The sequence below is a fragment of the Neomonachus schauinslandi genome, chromosome 7 (genome assembly GCF_002201575.2).
Source record: "Neomonachus schauinslandi chromosome 7, ASM220157v2, whole genome shotgun sequence".
NCBI lineage: Eukaryota > Metazoa > Chordata > Mammalia > Carnivora > Phocidae > Neomonachus > Neomonachus schauinslandi.
Window position 1 is genome coordinate 58,921,140 of NC_058409.1, and position 6,364 is coordinate 58,927,503.

The 6,364-nt window shown below is 39.6% G+C and overlaps 1 long non-coding RNA gene across 1 annotated transcript; it reads right to left on the bottom strand.

Moving 5' to 3' along the window:
• Window positions 1–1,721: 1,721 nt before the first annotated feature.
• LOC110589196 lies at window positions 1,722–6,364 on the bottom strand. Its single transcript, XR_002480873.1, has 3 exons — window positions 6,335–6,364; window positions 3,041–3,098; window positions 1,722–1,779 (listed from the first exon to the last, which is right to left on the bottom strand). It is a non-coding gene; the product is annotated as an uncharacterized LOC110589196 (long non-coding RNA).

Genomic DNA, 6,364 nt, shown 5'->3' on the forward strand with positions numbered 1-6,364 from the left:
TTAAGCGACTGCCTTCGGCTCGGGTCATGATCCCCTAGTCCTGGGATCGAGCCCTGTGTCAGGCTCCCTGCTCGGCAGGGGGCCTGCTTCTCCTTCTCTCTCTGCTGATTCCATTGCTAGTACTCTCCTGCTCTCTTGTTCTGTCAAATGAATAAATAAAATCTTTAAAAAAAAAAAAAAGATACAATACACAGTGCCATGGGAACACAGAAAAGGGAAGATCTCCTCTGCATGGCCATGCCCCAAAAGTCTTCACCGCTTTGGCAATCAAGCAGCAGGACCTAAACATCCTAAGCAAGGGAGAATGCTTCTGGGACTCTAACAATTGACTAGATATGGAGAATCAGGCTATGTTTCGGAGCTGGGAAGCACAGCGAAGTTGCTTATTAAGAAGATTCTGGGGACGCCTGGGTGGCTCAGTTGTTAAGCGTCTGTCTTTGGCTCAGGTCATGATCCCAGGGTCCTGGGATCGAGCCCCGCATCGGGCTCCCTGCTCAGCAGGAAGCCTGCTTCTCCCTCTCCCACTCCCCCTGCTTGTGTTCCCTCTCTCACTGTGTCTCTCTCTGTCAAATAAATAAATAAAATCTTAAAAAAAAAATGAAGAAGATTCTGGTATGGCTTGCCTCTGCTCCTTCCTTGTGGACCATGGTCAAGATCTAAAGTCCCAAGATAGAACATTTACCTGATTAAGCTTAAGTCGTATGTCTGTTCGTGACCCTAGGGCTCAGGAAGAGTACAGGGAGGAGTGAAGTCTGTTTCTCTCAGTTTCAGTGGAGGTGAGACAGGTGCCTGGAATTAGCTTCTTTTTTTTTTTTTTCTTTTGAAGATTCCACCATTTATCTGTCAGAGAGAGAGAGCACAAGCAGGGGGAGCGGCAGGCAGAGGGAGAAGCAGGCTCCCCGCTGAGCAAGGAGCCCGATGTGGGGCTCGATCCCAGTACCCTGGGACCATGACCTGAGCCGAAGGCAGATGCTTAACTGACTGAGCCACCCAGACATCCTGGAATTACCTTCTCACTAAGATTAAACAGTTATTCTCCAGGGGCACCTGGGTGGCTCAGTCAGTTAAGTGTCCGGCTCTTGATTTTGACTCGGGGCTGTAAGATTGAGCCCCACATTGGGCTCTGTGCTCAGTGTGGAGTCTACTTGAGATTCTCTCTCTCTGCCCCTTTCTCCCACTTGTGTATGTGCACATGTACTCTCTCTCTCTCTCTCATAAATAAATCTTAAAAAAAAAAAACACCACTAACAGTTATTCTCCAAAAGGCTCTGATTAGGAATGGATAGTGGAAGCTAGAGAAATTTTAAAAATTACCAATGAGCCATACAAGAGCATTCAGACATGTAGAAGACTATGGGGAAAGGCAAGTTCTCAGTAATGTTGTTGAACTGCTGGATCAAGCTTCACCTGAAAGCAACCCTTTGGAGATTTCCAGTTACATGAACAAATAAGTCTTTCCTATGTCCCCTCCTATTCTCCCTCCCCCTCTTTTTGCTTTAAGACCATTTGAGTTCGGTTATCTGTCATGTGTAACCAAAAGATTTCTGATACACTACACAATGCTCTTACACAATTGCTGGCAGTTCTTTTTCTTTTATTTCCTATGAAAATATTCATTTCTTTACTTTTTCAATCTTTGAGTGACATAAGAGCTGCTCATTTTTAGCTCATATCAGGTGAGTGATCCAGCTCACAGTATCATACTTTTCCTTTAAGTCATTCTTCTCAGATAGATGATATACTTGTATAATGATGTTGGATTGTACCCTTTGTAGCATCCTAATAAAACAAAGGAAACATTATATTGGAAATAGTTTTTTCTTACAGCAATTTTGAAATCAATTTTTCAGCCATGCAGCTGATTGTGCTAGAGATACAGAAACGTACAGTCATCAGTGTGTTCTCAAATCAGGCACTGGGCCTCACCTCACATGCCCTACATAGGTGCTATTGGATACACAAAGCAGTGTCAAACAGATCGAGGTCAGTTCTTGTCCCTATAAAAGACTAAGATAATAACCTAAGAAGAATGGGGACTTGAAACGTCTCCATTGAATGATGGATCTGCGTCCATTCCCCTTAAATCTGGGGAGGCTTGTGACAGCTTCATACAATAAGGCACACACTTTGTGACTCTGTGATATTATGTGACTTCCAAGGCTTGGTCATAAAATGCCATGAGTTTCTGCCTGGTTCTCTTGGGGCTCTTTCTCGGGGCAGCCAGCTGCCCTGTAAAATCCAAGGGCCTTGAGAGTGCCATGCCCAAGAGGTATGTGGTAGGCCTCTGGTCAACATTCCTGGCTCAGCTCCCAGCTGATGGCTTTACCTGTCAATCATCTGCATGAGCCCTCTTGGATAACCAATCTGATCAAGCCTTGAGAAAGACAGAGCTCAGTTGACATCTTGCAAGTGCATGAGGGACCCCAAGCAAGAACTGGCCAGCCAAAGAGTTTTTATATTCCTGATACACAGTTGTTTTCATAATAAAATGGTTGTTGTAAGCCGCTGAGTTTGGGGGTAATTTGTTATGCAGTAATAGTAACCAGAACAGGGATCCAGAGTGGACACATTCTCTTCATTTGTAGTCCTGTCTCTAAAAGTTGTGGGTCTTAGAGCAAGAGTCCAAATGGAGGCCCACACACCATATGTCTAACTATTTAAGGCTATAAATCAAGTGAGCAAATCGTTAAATAAAATATGTGCTATCATCTCATCTTAAAAATAGACATTCATGATGACAAAATAGAGAGTTGGCAAAATGTAAAATATAACCAAATTTAATTATTGTCATACATGTCTGTTCTGTGGATGGGCTGGTGATGTTTGGGTGAGTAACTGTTCCATATTACGTGGCCACTATGCACCACTGTTGTAAGTACTGCCTCAATTCGCAAGGTCTCCAGAGTCAGGCATTAGAACAAGAGGGGGGGAAAAAAAGAGCATTCCTGGGAAGTATCTTGGCATGCCATAGAATCTATAGCATACATAACCATCCCACAGGAAAGTTTGGTCAAGTGAGTTAATTTCTCATTTCACTTACCTGAGAAATTCTCCCACTCAGAATCTCAGACTCTCTAAAGCAGTGTTTATCGCTGATACTGAAAACAAAGAAACCTTTATTAAATTCAAACACAGCCCCCTTTTGATTGAGAACGTAAGGCAAGCAAGGTGGAGAGGCATTTTCCTAGGGCCTGGACAGTATTACCCATCAGATGGATATTTAGGCTTAAGGATCATGCCATATCAGTGCTGTGGGCCTGATCCAAAGAGGCAGAATATCTCTTACATGTCCTAATGTACATTTGGGTGAGTGCACTAGTGATACATGGAGCCCTTAAAGTGTGGGATCAGGGCAGAGGCCCCTTTTTCTGTAAGGGCATTGCTACTTCATTGTTCCATGACATAGGGACAGGTGTCTGGGAAACAACGGTGGTAATCTAATTATGTGGGATTTTATCCACCTCCGGCTCCCAAGCCCCAGCAATCGAGAACAATGATGAGACTGCACACCTACTGTTTAGTGATTCATGTTCAGCCACTGCTTTCATTCATTCAGCCCCTACTACGTGGCAGATGCTCTTAGTCTAGGCACAGTAATGAGCAAGGCAGTCAGAGAGCTCACATTCCAGTGAGAAAAGACCAAGGATAAACACACAGATGAACTAAAAAGTAAGATAATTTGACATCAAAATAAATTCTATGAAGAAAATAAAACACAAAATGGGGTGAGGGCAGGCAGCTCTGGCTGTGGGGTCAGGAAGGAGCGCTCTGGGGCAGGGGACCATTGCGCTGAGACCCAGAATAAGAGTGGGAGGCAGTAATGCAAACATTGGGCAGATTAGCTAACTGGATTTCTTGATATTAGAGGGCTAAGAAAGGCCCCTTTTTAAACCTCAGTACCTGCTGAACTTCAGTACTTTCTTGGCCCACTTTCTTGGTATAGTCTGTAGAATAACAAATGTAAAATCTTTCATACTTATGGAACTTTCGCCACCTCGATGATTAATGCACAGAATATAGATGTAGAATATGTTGTGATTAGACCAAATCTAACCTGGAATCCAGAACATACCCTACAAAATATATAGCTCTATTAGATTTTTTATATTAGCTTACTTTTCCGCTTCTTTCTCAAAAAGCAAAGTAATAGCAAATTAGGTCTCTGAGACTTCTGATTAATTGTCTATACCTGATTTTAATATGAAAGACAATTTATCTAGGTAAGTTTTTAAAGAGCTAAATCTACTTAGAATGTGATTCTTTAGGTCTATATGTGTCATGAGATTTTTAATTAAAGATACTTGAAGTTGTAAATTCTTAGTCAGCCAGTGTATTTCATAGGCTGAAATAGAGCAAAATATTAATTTTTTTTCAAATTAAAAAAAGGAAATTTACCAGTTGGTTTTCAGAGAATATATGCATGTATAATTTGAGATTTTGGTTTTTTTTTGGCAAGTGGTAGATATTCATTCATATAATTGAATCAATCTAAGAATCTTTTTTTCAGTATTTTTTAATTATAAAGAATAATTACACTTTATTATTAGTAATCTTAGTAATATTTATAGTTGTGTGTGCCAAACAATATACAAGGTGATTTATATGCATGATTTCATATAATTGTCATGAGACCCTGCATGGATTGTTGTAGGTACTATTAATAATTCCTATTTTATATTTGAGAAAATAAACATCTTGCTACATGCTGGGAGATGGTGAAGCCAGGAACTGAACCTGACTTCAGAGTCAATTTAATGCTTGAGATTATGACAATAATTTTCCAGATATTTTGTACTATTTTATTATTCTTTACAATATTGCCATGATTATATTCTTAATTTCATAATTAACTTGAAACTTATTTTATCCTTAAGAGTTTGTTTTTTTAAAAATAATTATAACTCCAGAAATTCAGCATATTTTATCAAAATTTTTTTTGTAAAGTGAAACTTTATTCTAAAACATATCCAAAATTGCAGACAAAAGTATCACTGAAACAGGTAAATGTATATGTATAGAGAATGGTTAAACATAAAAAATGTAATTTTAGTCGTTTAAAGAAGTCTTCATTAATAAAGCCCAACTTAAAAATTTTTTTGTTTTAAAACAGTTTAAATTATATACATTAACTCTGGTGTAATTCCAAAAATGTTGTCAAAGTAAAATACAAAACTATATAAAAGCTGTGAATTCAAGTACAAAAACAACATACATATCTACATTTGATGATTCTGTGCAGATATACAGTACATCAAATTAACTGTAGTCTAGTTCAGAACAAATTGCACAACCAAGTAAAGAAAAATGTCCATAATAAATCATAGACAAATCAATGAAGATTTTTAAAAATGACTGTCAAAGGATTTATTTCTAAAATCTCCTATATGATCGGGCAACTGCCTCCTCTGCCTCTTTCCCTATCTCCAAAAACAATCAGGTTCTGAGGGCGCCTGGGTGGCTCAGTCAGTTAAACATCTGCCTTTAGCTCTGGTCATGATCCCAGAGTCCTGGGATCAAGCCCTACATCAGGCTCCCTGCTTAGCGGGGAGTCTGCTTCTCCTTTTGCCCCTCCCCCTGCTCATGCTCTCTCTCTCTCTTAAAAAAATAAATAAAATCTTAAAAAAAAATCAGATTCTGTCAAGTCTGATGTTTACCACTGCATGGCTTATTAGACAATGGGCATTTTAAGACCTTTTCATTAAAATTACTTTCCTGTGACATCTTTTTCTCATCAGTATGTCGTCTTCATTTTCTAAACATTTCAGGTATTAAAGTCTCATTACTACATCAGTGTATTTTTTATTAACTTTTTTTTAAAGATTTTATTTATTTATTTGACAGAGAGAGACACAGCGAGAGAGGGAACCCAAGCAGGGTGGGTGGGAGAGGGAGAAGCAGGCTTCCTGCGAAGCAGGGAGCCCGATGCGGGGCTCGATCCCAGGACCCTGGGACCATGACCTGAGCCGAAGGCAGACGCTTAACAACTGAGCCACCCAGGCGCCCCCATTAGTGTATTTTTAAGGTAGCTTTCTTCCCTGACATGGACATTTAAAATTCTCTTCAAATGAATGAAAAAGAATAGACAATCTCCACAAGAACATGATGATGTCATAAAATATATTTTTATGCTTTAATACCTCAGTGCTTGAAATATTATTAGCAACTTCACCAGGTCAGAGTTTTGGAGCTTAGACACAGTAAAAGTTCAGAATGTCAAGGAGATAAAAGTCTTATACAGATACAGGCATTTTAAAAATTCTTGGTAAATATATGAATAGGCTTAACGCATCAAGCTGGGAACATATTTAATCACGTCACTTCTGGCTCTCATTACCTCTTAGGTGCTTCATCTGAGCGGGTGTTG